We start from the raw sequence: 21,125 nt of genomic DNA, 5'->3' as shown, positions 1-21,125 counted from the left end.
ACAAAGGTGATTTATAAACTCAGCATTTTCTGATTAGAGACCATGTTGTCATGGCTAGCGAGGCTGTGGCAGACCCAGATGCTGGAACCCGGAAGGAATACTCGGCAGGCGAAGAGGATGAGTAGTACTGAATTTAATCAGAGGAATGACAGAGTTCCAGGAGAGAACGTTTAGAGGATGGTTGGAGGGTCTTGGCGGCGAACACCGTTCTTCCCGGAGGATGTCCAGAGGGGTGACGAGGAGGGACCAGAGAAACGGTGAGTCTGTGAGTCCAGAGCGTGACTGATGTGGATGTGATCCTAAGCAGGCAGAAACAAGGCAGAGTTAGGCGAGGTATACGAAGCATGAACAATAATCGTGAACAGAGCCAGAGGATGCACCGCGGAGTACAACGAACTAGCGTCGAGTACAGGTCCTGGTTCTCCTTATGAGTCCAGCCGCTGATGAGGAAGAGGCGGGACAGCTGGTGTCCGCAGGTGGACCTGACGAGGAGGAGGAGCTGGCTGGGGGCACCGTGACAGTACCCCCTCCCCGACGACCGCCTCCAGGCGGAACAGGACGGCGATCAGGATGGGCCCGGAAAAAGTCATCCAAGATGAAGGACCGAGGGACCCACGACCGCTCCTCCGGGCCGTAACCCTCCCAGTCCACAAGGTACTGGAAACCACGTCCCCGGCGCCGAACATCCAGAACCCGGCTGGCGGTATAGGCAGGACCACCGTCAATGAGCCGGGCGGGTGGCGGGGAAGCGGACGGCGGGCAAAGAGGGCTCTGGTGGACTGGTTTGATTTGTGACACATGAAACGAGGGATGAATTTTGAGGGCGGCGGGCAGTTTCAGGCGGACACAGTTGGGATTGATGATGCGTTCTATGACAAATGGACCGATGAACCGAGGAGCCAACTTACGGGACGTGGCCTGGAGCGGGATGTTTTTAGAGGACAGCCAGACTTGCTGTCCAGGCTCGTAAGGGGGGCTCGGGATCCGGTGACGGTCCGCGATCTGGCGGTTACCCTCCTTAGTCCGGAGAAGGGCGGCGCGAGCCTGGCGCCAAACCTCCTGGCAGCGTTGCAGATGGAGTTGGACGGAGGGCACCGCCAGATCGAGCTCCTGGGACGGGAACAAGGGGGGAGAATAACCCAACGAGGCTTCGAACGGCGACATACCCGTAGCAGTGGAAGGATGATTATTATGGGCATATTCCACCCAGATGAGATAGTCCGACCAGTCCTCCTGGTTTTGAGCCGCAAAACAGCGCAGGGCCGCCTCCAACTCCTGATTAGCCCGTTCGGCCTGGCCATTGGATTGAGGGTGGTAACCAGAAGTTAGGCTGATGGTGGCTCCGAGGGCGGAGCAGAAGGCCTTCCACACCTGCGAAGTGAATTGTGGACCTCGGTCAGAAACAATATCAGAGGGAATGCCATGATGACGGAAAACAACATTAACAAGGGTGTTGGCAGTTTCGGTGGCAGAAGGCAGGTGGGGCAGAGGAATGAACTGAACAGCTTTGGAGAAACGATCAATAACTGTGAGGATAACTGTGAACCCATGAGAGGGGGGCAGACCGGTCACAAAGTCCACAGCAATGTGGGACCAGGGTCGACCAGGCGTGGATAGAGGATGGAGATGGCCGGCTGGTGGCGAGTTGGAGGACTTGGCCCTGGCGCAGGTGGTACAGGCAGCGATGTATTGACGCACATCTTCATCCATGGAGGGCCAAAAGAATCGACGCCGGAGAAGCATAAGGGTCCGGCGGACACCACCATGGCAGGCGATCTTAGAGCTGTGTCCCCAGGCGATGACGTCAGATCTGAGCCTGTCTGGGACAAACAAAGTGCCAGGAGGACATATAATTGAATCGGGTTTCTCACCTTGGGCCTGTAGTAACTTAGTTTCAATGTCCCAAGTGATGTTCCCCACAAAAAGGGAGTCCGGAATGATAGGGGCTGTGCTGGGAATGTCTGTGGTGTTGTATTTCCTTGACAGGGCGTCGGGTTTGCCGTTTTTACTGCCCGGGCGGTAGGAGATGGAAAACCTGAACCGGTCAAAGAACAAGCACCATCGCGCCTGTCTGGAATTAAGTCTCTTGGCAGATCGTAAATACTCCAGATTCTTATGATCAGTCAAAACAAGAAACGGTTGTTCAGCCCCCTCCAACCAATGTCTCCACTCTTCTAAAGCGAGTTTGATGGCAAGTAACTCACGGTTGCCGATGTCGTAGTTCTGTTCAGTAGGACTGAGTTTCCTTGAAAAGAAGGCACACGGTTTCAGTTTGCCAGAGGAGGATTCACGCTGCGACAATACGGCTCCAACTCCTGAGTCAGAGGCGTCGACCTCTACGATGAACTGTTTATGGACGTCAGGTTGGATGAGGATAGGTGCAGTGGTGAACAGTTCCTTGAGCTTTCTGAAAGCCGTGTCGGCGGCAGTGTTCCAGACATAGGGGACCTTGACAGAGGTGAGACGAGTGAGAGGTGCGGCGATGCCACTGTAATTGCGGATAAATCTCCGATAGAAATTGGCAAACCCTAGGAACTGCTGTAATTTTTTGCGGGACTCAGGAATACTCCAATTAGAGACTGCTTGGAGTTTAGAGGGGTCAGGTCTGATTTTGCCTGCCTCTAAAATGTACCCCAGAAAAGAAACGGAGTTGACGTGAAATTCACATTTCTCGGCTTTAACGAAGAGTTTGTTTTCTAGAAGTCGTTCGAGGACGAGTCTGACGTGGTGGCGATGTTCTGTGGAATTACTGGTGTAGATAAGGATGTCGTCTAAATAGATAAATACAAACCGATTAAGGAAGTCGCGCAGAACGTCGTTCACAAGGCGTTGAAAAACGGCGGGGGCGTTGGTGAGGCCGAAGGGCATGACCAGGTATTCGTAATGCCCGAGGGGGGTCTTGAAGGCAGTTTTCCATTCGTCCCCCTCCCGGACTCTGACGAGGTGGTACGCATTACGGAGGTCTAATTTGGTGAAAACGTTGGCTCCCTGAACGGAGTCAAAGACAGAGTTAATGAGTGGAAGAGAATACTTATCTTTTACAGTTATCTGGTTAAGCTCACGGTAATCAATGCAGGGCCTGAGGGTTTTATCTTTCTTCTCTACGAAGAAGAACCCTGCACCGACAGGGGATGAGGAAGGCCGAATGTGCCCCAGTGAAAGAGCTTCTTAGATGTAGTTTTCCATAGAGAGCTTCTCCGGACCTGACAGATTGAATAGTCTCCCTTTGGGAAGGGGGGCACCGCCGAGAAGCTCGATCGCGCAGTCATAGGGTCTGTGAGGGGGTAAAGCACACGCCTTAGCCTTGCTGAACACCGTTTTGAGGTCATGGTAACATGACGGCACTCTAGAAAGATCAATATTCTCTTCTTCGGGAAAATTAGCTTTGGTAGTGGTGGGAACCGCAGAGTGTAAACAGTTTGCCATACAATACGTACTCCAATTTATTATTCGAGAGTTAGACCAGTCGATTTGGGGGTTGTGAAGGCGTAACCAGGAAAAACCCAGAATGACGGGGGTCTGGGGAGCATTAGTGACAAAAAATTGATGATATTCGCGATGGTTTCCGGAAGTTATGAGCTGGATAGGTTCAGTACGCAACGTTATTTTGGATAGTAATTTACCACCTAAACCAGCGGCTTTAACAGGAGCGTCTAAAGGTTCAACCGGTAACCCAAGATGGTGAACTAAACTTGAATCGATGAGGCTGTGTTCTGCTCCGGAATCAATGAGAGCGTGAAGTTCATGGACGTGATTAAGGCTAGGAAACTTGACAGGGATAAATAGGAAAGGCTTGGCTTTTCTATCAGACTGATCCCCTCGCGACCCGTCACTTAGCGAGGGGTTCGGGAGTTTAAACGCTTTGGACATTGCGAGACCGTGTGTTTGGGATTTCCACAATAAAAGCACAATCCTTCATTTCGGCGCTTAAGTCTTTCTTCAGGGGAAAGTTTTGAGTGACCAATTTGCATGGGTTCTTCAGCAGAAGTGAAAGGAGCTTCGGCGCCGGCAGGCGATTGTTGAAGGCGAGGGAGAACCTCCGAGGCGGGTCGACGGTTGGCAAAACTCCGCTCATGATGACGTTCTCGGAGTCGTATGTCAGATCGGAGGGCTGCAGTAACAAGTTCCTCGAAACTGTCCGCTTCCGGTTGAGTACATAAATGATCCTTGATGTTCTCATTTAGGGATTGATAGAATATTCCCTTGAGGGCAATGTCCGGCCAGCCCGATTCGACCGCTAAAATACGGAAGTCTATTAGGTGGTCACTCACCGGTCGGTCACGCTGCTTGAGGCCGAGTAACCGCCGGGTAGCTTCTTCCTGCTTGCGTGGCTGGTCGAAAACGAGCCGGAATTCCCCGATGAAACGTTCAAAAGGCAGATGCGTGAGGGGATTAGCGGCTAAATAAGCCTGAGCCCACTGGAGCGCTCTGCTGCGGAGCGAGTTAACTACCAAAGTAATTTTACGTTGATCAGACTGATAGTACCTGGGGGATTGTTGAAACAGTAGCCGACATTGTAGAAGATAACCGCTGCAAGCCTCCACGTCGCCGTAGTACGGTTCAGGCTGGGACCGGATGTTTTCATCTGGAAAGGCGGAAGTGAGGTCGCCGGAAGCGGGAGATGCAGTGGTAACGGAGCTAGAGGCTTGGTTTGCTAAAGCTTGTGTGAGATGATCCATCCGGCGAAATAATTCCTGTTGGGTGGCGGACATCTGAGCGAGGGCATCGGCTTGACGAGAGAGTAACATACCTTGCTGGTGTAAGGCTGCACGGAGTCCATCCGGGTCAGCTGGGTCGAGGTTTGGGCTAGTTCGTTCTGTCATGGCTAGCGAGGCTGTGGCAGACCCAGATGCTGGAACCCGGAAGGAATACTCGGCAGGCGAAGAGGATGAGTAGTACTGAATTTAATCAGAGGAATGACAGAGTTCCAGGAGAGAACGTTTAGAGGATGGTTGGAGGGTCTTGGCGGCAAACACCGTTCTTCCCGGAGGATGTCCAGAGGGGTGACGAGGAGGGACCAGAGAAACGGTGAGTCTGTGAGTCCAGAGCGTGACTGATGTGGATGTGATCCTAAGCAGGCAGAAACAAGGCAGAGTTAGGCGAGGTATACGAAGCATGAACAATAATCGTGAACAGAGCCAGAGGATGCACCGTGGAGTACAACGAACTAGCGTCGAGTACAGGTCCTGGTTCTCCTTATGAGTCCAGCCGCTGATGAGGAAGAGGCGGGACAGCTGGTGTCCGCAGGTGGACCTGACGAGGAGGAGGAGCTGGCTGGGGGCACCGTGACACATGTTCTGATATCGGAACATTAAATATGAATAATGTGTGATGATTGTGATCAGGCAACCAAAAAAGAGCAAAAACCAAGGAACCTGAGTTAACAGAGCTGGAGCTGAAGATGTTTAAAAAAGTAAAGTTGTTCGAAGCAAGCCCCGCAGAGATCGCCTAAACTTCGGAGAATACTGGACGGCAAATGGACCGGAAGGGAGCAACAGTGAATGAGGCAAGACCAGGCAATTACAGGACATTTATGTTGAAGGTGTTGCTGTCGTCTGTCTCTGAAGGTTGGTTCTGTCACCGCAGGTGCAAATCCAAAGAATGAGATAAAGGCTACTCTAGATAGTGTGAAGACATAGATTCTTGTGATCTGAGGTTATCTTCCTCCAAAGATCTGGCACTCTTTTCAACAGTAAGAGTCAGGGTTCATACAAGGTTGTGTGGTATAAGTTCGTGACCTCAGCAACAGTGTCAGTAGAGTGTGGTCCTAAAAGCAGAAACCTTCGTAAACATGGCTTTAGATAATCTCATCTAGTTATTTTTTCTTAAATACAATTTTACATTAAAAAATACGACGGAGTATTGGGGCCACCAAAAAAAAAAAAAGTAAAATCACAAGTTTTTATCTCGTAAACTTAGGAGATAAAACTCGTAAATTTATGAGAAAAAAATTGTAAATTTACAAGATTTTAAGTCGTAAATTTATGAGAAAAAAACTCGTAAATTTACGAAATTAAGTGGAAGTGAGCATGCAGAGCAGACCGACTAAACTCAGTTGAACAGGTGATCTGAATGAGCTTGAACGTTCCAAATATCTGGAAGCTCATTTGTTTGATTTACAATTTATTAAAGTTTTATTTATTGATGGTTGGTTTGCAGGATCTCTGCAGCCCGATGAAGCCATCGGTGTCCCTGCAGCTTTCCACTTCAATCCTTTCTTCCTCCACCAAAAACAAGATCTCTACGTTTGTGTGACGCTTCGGTCTGAGGAGGAGGATCACTTTTTTGGCATTTTCAACGTTCTAATGCTAATATAATAGACTATTTTCATTGATCTTTGTTGTTTAATGATATAACGGGACGTATACTTCCGCATTGGTGTTCGAATCTGATGAAAGGTTCATGACATAAGGTGACAGATGAACTTCAGGGTTTGTGAATGAAAAGGAGAATAAAAGCTGCAGCTATCCTCTGCACCCAAACGTGTCTCTGAGCTCCTTATTTTACATATGAAACTCCGCTTTACTGACACTGAACTTTGGAAAGCTGCCTCTACTGACAATAATCTGATTTGGAGTCGCCAAAGGTTCAGAATCTCTCTGTTTTAAACCTATAATAATCCGAAAATACAGCTTCACAAAAGGCTCCACATCTTTCATCTTCAAGCGATGCTCCGATAAACGGACAACTTCGGTGTTTTCTCCTTGTTAATCTATGACTTTTTTCTCATTTTTATAGATCTGTATATGTACGTATATATGTATATACTTGGTTCTTACTTATTTCACCTTCTACGACTGTACAGTTTTAAAGCTGTTTTTTTTAATGTATGTGTGTTTCTATAAAAACTTGAAAATCTTTAAATAAAGAGTTAAAAAAAAAAATTTTACGAGATAAGATCTCGTAATTTCACTTTTTTTTTATTTGGTGGCCCTACTTTTTTTTTTTTTTTTTTTTGGGTGGCCCTAAAACTCCGTCATTAAAAAATGTTATTTTATTTATATTTACTTGCACTTTTAAATACATTTTATGTATCTATCTTTACCTTCCTTTTATCATGATTTTAGTCGCATTGTTTCCATATAATTCTTTTGTACCAGGGCTTTGCTGTTTGGTCTGAGGTTGTTGCTGCGGTTCCCACCCTTGCTGTGTGTGTGGGGTTACGGGATGTATGTGTGAATGGAGGGGAGGATTGGGGGCAAAGTCGCTCTGAGCTGTGACGCATGTAAAGCACTTATCAAAAATAAATAATGCTTGACTGATAGATAGGGGAACTGCAATGCACTTCAGTAATATGATAGAAGACACTGGCCTCAACTGAGCTGGGACAGACAGACCTTCATCACAGCTGACCAACAGGACTGACTCATCAACTATGGTGACACCAATACATGTGGCATGTTCAGTCTGTTTTATTAATCCTGTGAGTTCAAGTTAGGGTTGGGCGATGTCCCCTAAATTGGCCGTTGACGATGTTTGCTGTCAACCATCGGGATGGACGATGATATCGTCGGGGGGGGGGGGTATTTTTACATTTTTCGTTCTTATATAATTTCTATTCGTTCTTTTACTTTATTTCCCAACTAATGCTTCATCCGCGATGATCCAGTATAAACTGAGGGAAGTGAGTTTAACAAAAAAAGTAACAAACAAAATAGAAAAGAATTGGTCCACTCCCGCACTTGATTAGTCAAGTGGACCGGTGCAGCACGGACTTACAGCTTTGTGTTTGATGGGAAGGGGGGGGGTGCTTTGTTACATGAGCGGTATGTGTGGGAGATTTGAGACTGCGATCCGACCCGCAGCTCTAGGGGTACGAGCTACCGAACTCAGAACCGGGTCTAAAAGTGTGTGTCTGAGCACAGCTCCGCTCGGATCGTCAGCACACACACAGTGCTGTGGGGCTGTGTCGCTCAGTCCTTAGAAAACATTCAAACAATCACGTGGATTTGTGTTTCCAGTCGTGTGTTAGCCCGTGTTAGCATACTGCTAATCCTGGCTTCTTTCCGGCTCCGTTCAGAAAAAAAAGCACTGACCACACGGATTAAAATTCAAATGATGAACGAACAGGTGTTTCATAATAATCGTAACATTATTAAAAGCACGTTTAAAAGATCGTCTCGTATATTACCGAGCTGACATGTCAATGTATATAGCCGCTCGGCGCTGTTTAACATTGTTTTGTATTGAATTGTTACATTCAATAAAGTTTGAAAAAAAAATAGCCGCTCGGCGGAACTTATATCCTTTTCCGGTTTTTCAAACCCTACTGTGCATGTGGGAATGATTTATTCCGACCGAAAGTGTGACCTTAGTGAACGTTTGTTATATTCTGAAAACATTTTTCTGTGCCCATGTACACGGTTGGATTCTAATCCGACCATTGATCCTGTAATATTCCGACCACTAGGTGTCACTGTGATTTGATAGGATACCTACCTGTTCTGTTGTGAAGTCTCGCGGGATTTGTGGAATGTGTGTGAGATTCAAGATGGTGGAAGTAAAACAGTGAATGTGACAGTTTAGAACAAGAACATTACAGATCCCATCAAGATATTTTGCACATGTAACCGCGGTTTATGGTGTCGACTCGCAACGTGGCGGGGGCGTGGCATCACGATGGCATCACCCATAGTGATGGACGATGGTATCGGTATCGTATCGGCACAACCCTAGTTCAAGTGCAAGTTTTTATCAAATGTTTAAAAATGTACTTAATGGTAGCTGTAGTGCAGAGGTAGAGCAGTCAGCCTCTGATCAGAAGATCACAAGTGTCATTCCTGCCCATGTGTCGAAGTGTCCTTGGTCAAGACACTGAGCCCCACATTGCTCCTGGTGGTTATAGGTCGGCGCCAGCAAGGCCACCATGAATATGTGTATGCAAGGGTGAATGGTACTGTGACTGTGAAGTGCTTTAGGACTTCAAGGAAGATTATGAAAGTGCTATGTAAGTCTTCTACCATTGATATCATTTAGACTTTTAGCTGAGAAGTGATAAAATATTTTTACATTCTGAAATGTCTTAACGAAAAAGAATGCGCGTCTCAATCGACCTACCAGGATATATTAAGGTTTAATAACATCTTATTTTCTGTCTTATAAAAGAAAATGTCTTTGTTCTGGTTAGAACCAGAATTTTTGTGTGGACAGAGTGACCCCCCCCCCCCCCCATACACATAGAAATACACATATGTTGTGCCAGTATTTTCTATCCTTCAGTTTGTTCTGTCCTTCTTAGGGACACCACAAACACTTTTAGATACAATAACTCACACCTTGACCCCAACACCTTTGTGTGTGTTTTATATGTGTTAAAGTGTGTGTGTTTTGCTGACTGATGTTCACATTTTTAGGGATAATAAAATAAATGTTTACAATCTAAAAATAGTTTGCATGTGTTAATTTTTGATCTTGATGAAAGTAATTTTGCAGTTCAGTCTGTGTCTTTGAGTTCAGGCTCTACAGCTGAAGTAGTGGACGTTATGATGATGAACCTCAATGAGGACACAAATGGTTCATGTATAAAGTAGTGGTGTAATGTAAAAATGAACCAATGCAAACTGATGGAGATTTTTTATACAAAAGTTAAAAAAAGAAATAAATACGTCTGCAAATAGAACACTGAAGTTTTTTTCTGGAGCAAATGGTGTCATTCATAAAAATGATATGTATCTACAGCAGGGACTTTTTCGGCTGCTTCATAACAGCAAAATTCCGAATTTGGACACATGAAAAGATACTACAGCTGTTCAGAATGAAGACGCGTGTGGAAGTGGATTTTTTCTTTTTTTTTGAGCAACAGATGAAACATCTCAGAGATACTTTTCTGCTTCTGCAGACAGAAACAGTTTAATCTGTTTTTTAAATTACTTGTGACGTAAGTAAGAAGTTGAGGATGGATTTTCTCATCAGGAATTCAGTATGTAATTTCTATGCAGGCTCAGATTTCCCATCGTGACGCTCAGCTGCAGCTGCATGGGATTTAGGTTCAACGTCGGTGGAATTGTCCACATTGACTTCTCAAAGTTCAGCATCAGTTTCAAGGCCGATTGTTGTACACAGATCCATTTGTGTGCATGTCGGAAGTTGAATTGTGGCCAGTCAGCACACTCAAGAAAAGTGCTTCAGATATGGAGAAGGTAAAGGTAGCAGAGGGAAGCCAAGTGGATTTTTTGACCCTTTTGCACTGAAGCTTTGATCCCAGGGTTAAAATTCTTTCGACGAATGTAACTCTTCAACTGGTGGCACAATTAATGTAATTCCAGCAGATTCTGAAGCAGAGAAAAACACCTTTTTGCCGATATGCTACTCTTTAGGTTACTAATGAATCACAAATTGGTGCAAAGTGAAGTAATGAAAAATAAATTAAATGAAAATAATGAATAATGCTTTTCTCCAAATCAGAATCAGCTGATTATTGTTTATTGCACAAGTTTGAAGGGTTAAGGTATGTCAAAAGGTCTATTTAATAGGGATGTATCAATGACTTCCTACAAACCAGATTAATATGTTTGAGACAAGTTGATACTTGTATCGACCTACACCATTAAAAAATGTTTAAAAACAAATAAATCAATATTCATCAGAAAAGTATTAATGACAAAGGATTGATGCTGTTAGGTAGGGAGGGAGGGCTGGGGAGCGTGAAGGACCCAAAATGCAGAGACGGGAGGCACACGGTTCCAGGGCAAAGGGTTTATTAAACTAACAAAAAGTGCTGCCGAGCAGGGAAACAAAACTAAACTCACTGTGAGTAAAACATGAAAACATGGCAGAAGCCAGTCAGGGAAGAGACGGTAATGGACCAGCACAAGAGGAAGGCAGAGACAAGACTTAAATACAAAACAGGACTGACAAGACACAGGTGAACATGATCAGGAGAGATTGGAACCAGGGAAGTCAAAATTCAAAAGCATGACAAAAAAGGAAACCTTTCAAAATAAAACAGGAAACAGAACTCAAACACGACAGAAACAAAAGGAAGCAAAACTAAGGCAAAGACACCCAAACCATGACAGCTGACTACAAAACAGCTGGTACATCAGACTGTCCTCTTAACTGCTCGACACGACAGAAAAAAACCCTGCTTTTGAAATGCCGTGACTCTTCAACCATTTACCGATTAACGACATTTGATGCTGAGAAAGCAGCGTTGCGCCAAAGTGTTGCATGTAGCGCAAAGCTGTTTTTCGCATCATTACAATCTGTTGGGAATACATGAATTGTGTAAACTGTAAATGAGTAACAATAATTCAAAGACTATCAACACCAGAGCTAAACTGCCAGTTTAAAACGGTTAAAGAGATGTAAAAAGAAGCTCTTTTATCAGCAAAACTTTAAAGAAACCTTTAGAAACCCAACTACTACAGGTCCAAGGTGAGAAACCTGACTCTGTTGCCTGTCCCCCTGGCACTCTGTTTGTTCCCGACAGACTCAGGTCCGATGTCATCACCTGGGGTCACAGCTCCAAGATCGCCTGCCATGGTGGTGTTCATCGGACCCTCTGGCCCTCTGGCCCTCCATGGATGCGGATGTACGCCAGTACATCGCCGCCTGTACCACCTGCGCCAGGGCTAAGTCCTCCAACTCGCCTCCTGCCGGCCATCTCCAGCCTCTGCCTGCGCCTCACCGACCCTGGTCCCACATCGCTATGGACTTCGTCACAGGCCTGCCCCCCTCTCATGGGTTTACTGTTATTCTCACTGTTATAGACCGGTTCTCCAAAGCTGCTCAGTTCATCCCCTTACACCAACTCCCTTCTGCTACTGACACTGCCAACATTCTGGTTAACCATGTCTTCCGTCATCACGGCATCCCTTCCGATATTGTGTCTGACCGTGGTCCACAATTCACCTCGCAGGTCTGGACGGCTTTCTGCTCCGCCCTCGGAGCCTCCACCAGCCTCACATCTGGATACCACCCGCAATCCAATGGCCAGGCAGAGAGGGCTAATCAGGAGTTGGAGGCTGCCCTCCGCTGTTTGGCGGCGCAAAACCCTGAGGACTGGTCGGACTATCTCGTTTGGGTGGAGTATGCACACAATAACCACCCCTCCTCGGCTACAGGCATGTCCCCTTTTAAGGCCTCGTTGGGCTACTCTCCACCTCTGTTCCCCTCACAGGAGCTCGATCTGGCGGTACCTTCTGTCCAACTACACCTGCAGCGCTGTCAGGACGTTTGGCGCCAGGCCAGGGCCGCCCTCCTCCGGACTGCAGAAGGTAACCGCCAGATCGCAAATCGTCACCGTGTTGCCAGCCCTAACTATGTGCCAGGACAGCAAGTGTGGCTGTCCTCCAGGAACATTCCTCTCCAGGCCACGTCCCGGAAATTGGCGCCGCGTTTCATTGGCCCATTCCCCATTGAGCGCATAATCAATCCCACCTATGTCCGTCTGAAATTGCCTGCCGCACTCAAAATCCATCCGTCTTTCCATGTGTCCCAAATCAAACCTGTCCACCAAAGCCCCCTTTGCCCGCCGTCCGCTTCCCCACCGCCCGCCCGGCTCATCGACGGCGCCCCGGCCTACACCGCCAGCCGGGTCTTGGATGTTCGGCGCCGGGGTCGTGGATACCAGTATCTGGTGGACTGGGAGGGTTATGGCCCGGAGGAGCGGTCGTGGGTTCCGCGCTCCTTCATCCTAGACCCCTCCCTCATCGAAGACTTCTTCCGGGCCCATCCCGATCGCCGCCCTGTTCCGCCTGGAGGCGGTCGTTGGGGGGGGGGGGGGGGTACTGTCACGGTGCCCCCGGCTGGGCCCTCTTCATCAAGTCCACCTGCTGACAACGGCTGCTCCTCGTCAGCCTCATCAGGACCCAGGCTCTTAAGGAGAACCAGGACCTGTACTCGACGCTAGTTCGTTGTACTCCACGGTGCTTCACTGGCCTCCTCTTGTATTGTCTCGCTCTGGTTCTCGTTACCCTGACTAACTCCTTGCTTTTGTCAACTGCTCAGGATCGTGCTCTCGTCAAGAACACAAGGGCTGCACTCACCTCTCGCTGCTTCCTGTCTCGGCGTCCCTCTGGCTTCCCTCTGGACCACGGTGATCGCCCTCAAGAATCTCCAACCATCTGCTACGGATTCTGCCCTACAAATCCCGTTCCCAGAATTAAATCTATTAATTCTTAACAATCTGTCTGCCGAGTATCCTTCTGGGTTCCAGCACCTGGGTCTGCCACAGCCTGCTAGCCATGACAAAAAGATTTCTTTATAACGTTTTATTTTGAAAGCACAAGAGAAATTTGGGGTGTGACGAGCATGTCAGCTCTGTTGCCATCGCTGTATGAGAGTGTTAATGAGCTTGGTCTTTAAAGAGAGTAAAAGCAGGGACTGCCGTGCTTAACCATTTAAAAATATGAGGGAAAGCTGGAAGGAAAATGTTTTCCTCCTGATGGTCAAAAAGTGAAAAAGAGATTTTTATTTCAGTTTGATAAAGCAAAAAGAAGCATGTTTCTGACTAAAACTATTTCAATAAGTAGAGACATTAAGAATGTGTGTTAAGATTTCATTGTGTAATGAAATATGTGCATTAAATAAGCCCATAAACTGTGACGGTTAGGCTCTGGGTTAATGGCGTCTTACATGCTTGGGATGAACTCTGACAATGGATAAATAAACCCCAGAGCCAAGACACTGATGGTGGTTAGAGACCATCATTCCAAAGCAGCGCTGTAGGTGGAGAACGCGGTGGAGGAGGGATCATGAACCATCCAGAACAGGGGTGCTCACACTTTTTTGCCTTCCCATTTATTTGAATGAGAAGGTATGTTCAAACTTTTGGTCTGTACTCATGTCTATGTGCTTAAAAAGGCAGACTTACTCTGAAGATCAGATTTTTAAGTAAATTAAAATTACTTTGAATTAAATTGGTAAAGTTAGATGAAGATGTAAGATTACAGCATGATGAGAAGTCTTTTTGCCGTCAACATGTGTTCCTAGTTGTCGTGTCAGCGCATGCTGTCAGTGCACCGCAGCGCTGACAACAAAAACCGTTGCATTTACATTCTGTACTAGGCTCTTTTTTGAGTGAGTGACCTTGGGCCAGTTACGGTTGGGAGTCTGACACTCAACACTCATGCCTTTCTGATGATGATGAGGAAGAAAGCTCCACATCTGGCGCCCAGCAATTTTTTTATTGGCGTAATCTTTGAGACAAGCATATGCTAAAGATCAACCAAGCATCCCAGAGCGCGCAGGATCCCCCCACCGCCCTCTCAGGCTTTCTAATGGGTGGCGGGGACCGGTGGGTGAACGACAGACTGCACGCCGCGCAGGTTTCTGCTCTGTGGGCAAAGCTCCAATACCGTGTGCATCTCGACAACACTGCTGCTTGGATCCCCGGTGGGACCGCAGACCTGACAGAAGGCGCAGTGGCGGGACGGCTGGGTAAGTGTCTCTGTCTCGCTTCCAATCCAGCCAGGGCCTCAATAAACACTCCTGCGGGCTGGAGTGACCCTCCATCGGCAAAAGGCTATCCAATCATAGATTGTAAAAAAAATCCATCACCCATAGAAAATGTCTTACCTCCGGCTCTTGCGAAATGAGGCCCCCCCATTTTGAAATCAGTTGACAGTGATTGGTCTGAGTCGCAGTCATTGTATCTATGGCAACTACTGTCGCCAAACAGGAATTTCTACGCCTCTGCCTCTTTAATGCTGCGTTTCCATTGACTATGAAATTGGATTTATTTTAATAAATTGGTGGAAAGTGGAAAAATTTGAATTTCGAAAAGATATTTGTGCTAGGAGGAGGTGGTTTTTGAGGCTTATTGAAATGGACACATTTTCCATTGCAAAACTGCTATGGAAACACTTTTTTCTAATCATGTGACCAACAACACTGCACAGGTAGACAGTTTGCATTCATTTTCTCAACCCACTGGGGCCGCAGAGTTGCCGGAACCCGTCCCGGCTACTGTAAGGCGAAGGAGGGATACAGCCTGGACAGATTTCCAGACTACGGTCGTTCCGCCGGATCCTGGCATTGCAGTTTGTTATGCACGGGGGCGGAGCACGTTTGTTTGCTATGCCGGCACCCAGGTGACTGGCTGGCCGCAGACAGAGTGCTGCTGCGGGATGGATAGGCAGCCTGCTCAGGGCCTCCTAAATCTTATGATATTTTTCTTATTTTCATCAAATCAGTTATAGATCCTCTAGTTTGATTCTTGTTTTTATTTTCCCCCTCCTTTCCCAGATGTAGAGGCAGAAAGCGAGAGAGTGAATGATCTGAACCCAGACATGGAGAGGTGATTACCGATGCTTTTATAGAACTTTTTCAAATAAATAAATTCGATCTCTAAACATCCTCCGTGTTTTCCATGCATTGTAATGAGATAAACAAAGACAGAAATTTAAATGGATAAACTGTAAATCATCTGTGTTTTTGAATGAAAACTGACTCGCATGACTTGGTTTGTGTGTATTTGCATAATTAGGATTTACTAGGAAACAAAATTGTGTTTTGTCGACATTTCTAGAATTTTGATAAAGTTTTGCAGCATTTGTCTAATGGACTCTATTCAGATTTCCCTTATATGGTCAATAACGCGGGCTCGTGAGAATTATACAAGCCCTTGGGAGAGAACCATTCCAACGTTTGAATCTGTGAACCCGTAATTTTACATTTGTTAACATTTATTTTTATTTAATATTTCTTTAAAATATTTAATTTTCTTTTAGAAGAATTGCAAAATGAGAAGGAAAGGGTCTTAACAGACGGCCTGGATGAATTCTGCTGCCATTGTTTACCCAAAATCTGTCAATCAAACACTATAGACGTTCGACGTCAGACCCACATGCTTTAACTAAGGCATCTGACTGGTCAGTTGATAGCTTAAATAAGATGCGATAAAGAAAAAAATATTTTAGGATTAGAAAGGAGATGTTAAGAAGAAGGTATCAGAGTTAGAATGGATATTCTGGCAAAAAAATGACTGAGTAATAACTGTCTAGACCACTGTTTTTACAGTCTATTTTGATGGAATACAGACTGTACACAGTGAAGTTAAACCAGCTTGTTGGGTGACGTATGGATCAGAGGATGTTTGATTGGCCGTTCTGCATGTCAATCAAGTAATGTACTATACGTCGAGGATTATTATTCGCTGATGTCAATTATTTTCAAATACATTTTTATTTTTTTGTTTATTTATATTTGATGGCCAGCGATCTACCCACACATCCTTTGCGATCGACAGGTCATTCGCGATCAACTTAATGGGCACCCCTGATCTAGAATGCAGAAACAACCATTCATTAATCTAAAGGCAAAGATATAATGGTGAGAAGAAAGACGGGCTACTTAGCTGTTGGTTCAGAGTAAGTCCTGATTGATGATGAAGTGTTGAGTGACGTAAAAACCCAACCGACCTGTTAGTCAGGTAGATCTTCCTCATTGAAATTGCATCAAAGCTTCACTGTAACTGTATTATATTTTCATAAACTCCTTCATAATCTACAGTAAACTCCAACAATCTAAGACTGAAACTGCTTTTAAAGATACAGTTTAGCTGGGAAAATGGGCTCTGGTTGGAGAAACTCCTTGCGAAAGCCCCATCTGTCTTTTGTACATGGATCATGTCTCTTTTTGGTCTGATGTCCTGCCTCCTTCCTGAAACTAAATGTAAACACTGACCTGCAGACATTGAAGTTAACCCTCACTAGATAAGAACACAGCACAGAAGTCTCATTATGCTCTCAGAAGATCCTTTAAACACAGAAAGTGTTTCTTGGGAAAGGCTGTAAATCAGATGAAGGTTGGGAAGCCTCAGCCTCCGGTGAGCCAAACCCACGACCTCAAAAACCATCCTGCTGACCCCAAACGGCGTTCCTGCTGGCCTTTATGGCTCTTTGTGGTTGGGAAAAAGGCAATTTTAGTCGTTTTATGTTTTATGCTGTGATTAAAGCTGATTGCTGAGGACTTCCAGCTCATGAATCATGGTGGTCCAGCACAACTTGGCAGACTGCTGAGTCAGCAACTTTTCAGGGGGAAGTAAAACTGAAGGTGTCGGACAACCAAACTATGACATGCCTTGTTGATGTGCTCAGCTTCACTTTATTTTCTGTGCTCTGATCGTTGTTGAAGCAAAGATTGTAAAAAGGTTTTTTTTCTGCAGTAAAACCCTTTTTCTTGCCTGCCTCCTATTTTTCCATTACATGGTTAAAGAGGTCAAAGTGTTTTGAAAGTTCCTACATTTCTTCTCCTGATTCTTGCTCAGATTTCTGCTACGTCAACAAACAGCCCCAGGTAAAACTCCAAAATAAAAGCAGAAGCATTTTTTACAGGCAGCTCAGTAGAATTCGCAGAAAGCCGACATAGCTACCTGAAGAACTGCTGGATTTGCTCTCAGCTTCAACATTTTCTCAGCATCTGTGGAACCCGGAGGGAAATGACTGTCGTCACAACCCCACTGCTAGAAGACAACCCCCACCAGCCTTGGCTTCACAAGGAAAACGCACCCATTTGTGATAATTGACCTCAGTGATTTTATTCCAGGACAAATCGTCCGTGACTGTAATTCGTCAAGAAAAACATCCGTGTTAAATTACCCAGAAAGCTTTCATTACGGGAGCACATGTGACACTCCCCACCCAGTAGACTGTTTTCAGCAAGACCAGTGTCTGACCGGAACTCTGCAGTAAAGTAGATCTTTAGGGCAGTCAAATTCAAACATTTGCGGCTGAAGTTTTAAGCGCTTTGATGGCTTGTGAGTAAGTCTTTTAAAGCAGTCTGTTCCTGGAACTCAGCCTGATTTCTGAGGCTTCAAACCAAAGGTTTTCTTCTTTTCCTGGGTTCTCTTTTAAAAGCCTAGTTTTAGTTATACTGTGACCATTTTCACTACACAAAGTCCCTCTTTTATACATAAAAAAACCCTCGCCCCACTCACCCGCTGCGGGTGGTTTCTCCCTCAAGCCCGGGTCCTCTACCAGAGGACTGGGAACTTGAGGGTCCTGCGCAGTTTCTTAGCTGCTTTCAGCACTGCGCTTTTTTGGACTGAGATGTCTGAGGTCTTTAAGTACAACCAGTCTTAATCCAGATATAATGTGTTCGGGATTATGAGGCGCACTGTAGGTTATATATAAAAAAAAAGGGGTTTTAAATGTGCCTGAGCGGAAGATGAGGCTCGGTTGGTGTATAAGAGTAAAGTCAGAAGGAGTTACATCTTGAGGTCTGTTCAACGCACACAGATGCTTTACCTGTCCTTACAGTCAAAACACATCATCAGAAATTTACACATAAACTTTCCAATTAAACATTATTTTAAGATAACTCATTGAAGTCAGAACTGAAAAAAAATACAAGTTGGTTTATACAAATTGTTATTGTTCCATGGTTATTACTATTATTAAGGAAGTATTTATTTTTTAAATAATGTTAGATGGGAGATTATGTCCTTCCAACTCATCCCTAAATATATTAAGAGTATCTCAGAGGCAAGAATAATATTTCAAAGTACAAATACAATAGTATTTTTGTGAAAAATGTCAGAGACCTGACACGATGACTCTAAAAATGAAACAATCAGTAAAAAAAACTTAACATCTAAAAAGAAAAGAAAAAATGTTAGTTCAGGAATTTAAAGTGTATGATTTTAGGGACAAACCAGCATAAAATGATTTTTGGGATGTTTAGTTTGAGCTGACACAGAAAAGTCTCTTAAAAATGACCTGCAGGAGCTTCATTCCCACTTTGTCTTCTTCTGCGGTTTCATTGTTAAGATCCCGACAGAGCTTCCAAAAACACGTCATCTTCTTAGAACGGTTAGAAGCGGTCAGCCACGATGGCCGCCTTGCTGGCAGTGAGCCCCGCCTCCACTGAGGTCAGAGCAGGCCTTGAATGAACTGCTGCAGAAGCGGGAAGGTTTCTGTTAAACAACATTTTCATACCAACATAAACACCTAATAACCATTAAACCTGAACCCCCACCACCACCCACTGGAGATTTAGTAATTTACCTACTGAGAAGGTTTGGCTCTAAAACGTCTCCAAAGCCTGAGCTGGCCTTCAGAACCAAAGCAACTCTGTCTTGGTTTCCTCCCGACGGCACACACCATGTTCTGCTCCTGTTTGATGGCCTTTCCTGCCGTCTCCTGGCTGCCAAAGCCACAAAACTCTTAAAGGCAGATCCTGACCGAACACAGTTGGCAGTCTGCGCTGGCTTTGCACTACAGCTCTGAGTCATTAGTGGGTCTTTCTGTGGAAAACAGAAGTTTCAGAGTGTAAAGATTTAATTTGAGCCACACATGCTGATGCCACGTAAAATGTAAACTTTTGAGGGAATTCACTAAGCTAAAGATTTGTGGGCCTTAACACTGAAAAAAGTTGTCCTAATATTACAAAAAAGACAGTCCTATGCCCATTAGTAGTTGTCTAGGGTATTTTATTTTAAATTTATTTTATATATCACACTATGGGGAAAGTCTTCCCTGCATTTTGACCCATCCCCTGGGGGGAGTGGTGAGCTGCAAATTAGCCGCGCTCGGGGGAAGGGATGCAGGGATTGAACCGCCAACCATTCGGTTGTTGGACAACCTGTCACGGTGCCCCTGTCTGCCCCGCCTCCTCCTGCTCTGTTCCGGATTCCACCAGCTGTGACCACTTCGCCTTCATCAACCCGTCTGCTCTTAAGGAGATCCAGTCCATCCATTCGACGCCAGATCGTTACCCCTTATGGTGACTACGCCTGGTCTGCCTGCTCATGCCTTGTTTACTCTCGTCTTGCCACGTTCTAACCCTGTGTATCCCTGTCACAGGATTCATCACGACGAAGGTCACCTGTGTGGAAAACCTCGGCTGCTTACCTGTTGCTACGACGAAATCCGGAGACGCTCTGCCGCTACTCTGCCTCCAGCCACGCCACGAGCCACGCTCTCGCCAAGGATCATCTTACAGCCAAAACAGAATTGACATTAAAACACTCTTGTGATCATTCTGGGTTTCAGCGTCTGGGTCTGTCCCGCCTACCGATCATGACACAACCTGCTCTACTGCCTGAGCTAAACTGCCGCCCGTGGATAAGTTGAGGGGCATAACTCTGGTATATAAATACACACATAAAATACACAAAAGAGAGAACAGACAGATCACAACAAAACCAAATACAGCCAGAGCTGTAAGACAGCATCAGAAAAACCTTACACCTGGAAAGTCAGTTCTTCTGCTTCGTTGAGTTGAGTGCAGACTTTGTGACTTTTTGTTATGACATCATAACAGCTTATTTAATGCAAACCGAGTCTTTGTGACAGTTTGATTGACAGTGATTTAACAGACGAAATACTTAGACATGTAAAAGTGAAATGATTTTTATTACAATTGTTCTCTTTCATAAGAAAAGGCTGCATGTACATGCCAAAAACTCAAGAGAAGTGGGGATCCCTCCGCCACCTGCTCTGGTTTTTGTTTTATTTGGTTTCATCACTCTCTTACTTTCATCTCTTTTTTTGACAAACATTGACTTTTTTTTTTTTTTACTGCTAATATGAGGGATGTCTGCTGCTCTTTTCCCCACCACTTCTGGGTCTGGTGCATTGTTTAATAGAAACAGCTGTTCTCACCTGGCAACAAAAATGCAGCAGGACAACCCTGATGTAAACTGTTTTTTTATTCAACAGAGCTTTGGTATCAAGATTATTTCCCTTCCAGGGCATCGATAACATTCTAGAAAGTTTAATTCTGTTTTAGTTTAATAAATGAGGCTCAGAGCGCATGCTCACTCAGTTGAATCGATGTATATGACTGTGACCCTGTGACATACTTTTGACACTTGTTAAATGGGGAAATCTATTTAAGACGAGCAAGAGTCACACTTATAGCACTGTACAGTTTGCTTGTTTTTTTATGTGCCTGTGTGATGTCAATTTTCAAGCCACTCTCTTAAAAAATAGAATTGCCGCTTGGGGACGAATAAAGTTGTTTTACTTGACTTGACTTGAGTTGAATTGAAGCAAGAGTCATATTCCTAAAAGACAAATCGTATTCAAAGCAGAAATGTCAAACATTGAATTAAATGTTTTCTGATTTTTTATTTAATTGTGAACAAAGTATTAATTAGTGCGCAATTTTGTATTTATGCATACATTTCTTATATAAGGGTTAATGGCTGACGAAGTGTGCATTATCACTTTTTAACA

The 21,125-nt window shown here is 45.2% G+C and overlaps 1 protein-coding gene and 2 long non-coding RNA genes across 3 annotated transcripts in view; 2 read left to right on the top strand and 1 right to left on the bottom strand.

Annotated features, from left to right (window-relative positions):
* Positions 1-21,125, top strand: part of LOC144988160 (uncharacterized) — a 112,923-nt gene that overhangs the window by 58,350 nt on the left and 33,448 nt on the right. The window lies entirely within an intron of this gene.
* On the bottom strand, positions 15,868-20,497 carry LOC144988342 (uncharacterized). Its single transcript, XR_013652213.1, has 3 exons — positions 19,797-20,497; positions 18,951-19,189; positions 15,868-18,839 (listed from the first exon to the last, which is right to left on the bottom strand). It is a non-coding gene; the product is annotated as an uncharacterized LOC144988342 (long non-coding RNA).
* On the top strand, positions 19,228-19,926 carry LOC144988343 (uncharacterized). The gene is made up of 2 exons (XR_013652214.1): positions 19,228-19,668; positions 19,749-19,926. It is a non-coding gene; the product is annotated as an uncharacterized LOC144988343 (long non-coding RNA).

This window comes from Oryzias latipes, chromosome 20 (genome assembly GCF_053564925.1).
Source record: "Oryzias latipes strain Hd-rR chromosome 20, Olatipes_Hd-rR_3.1".
Lineage (NCBI taxonomy): Eukaryota > Metazoa > Chordata > Actinopteri > Beloniformes > Adrianichthyidae > Oryzias > Oryzias latipes.
This window is presented reverse-complemented; position numbering and strand designations above follow the sequence as displayed.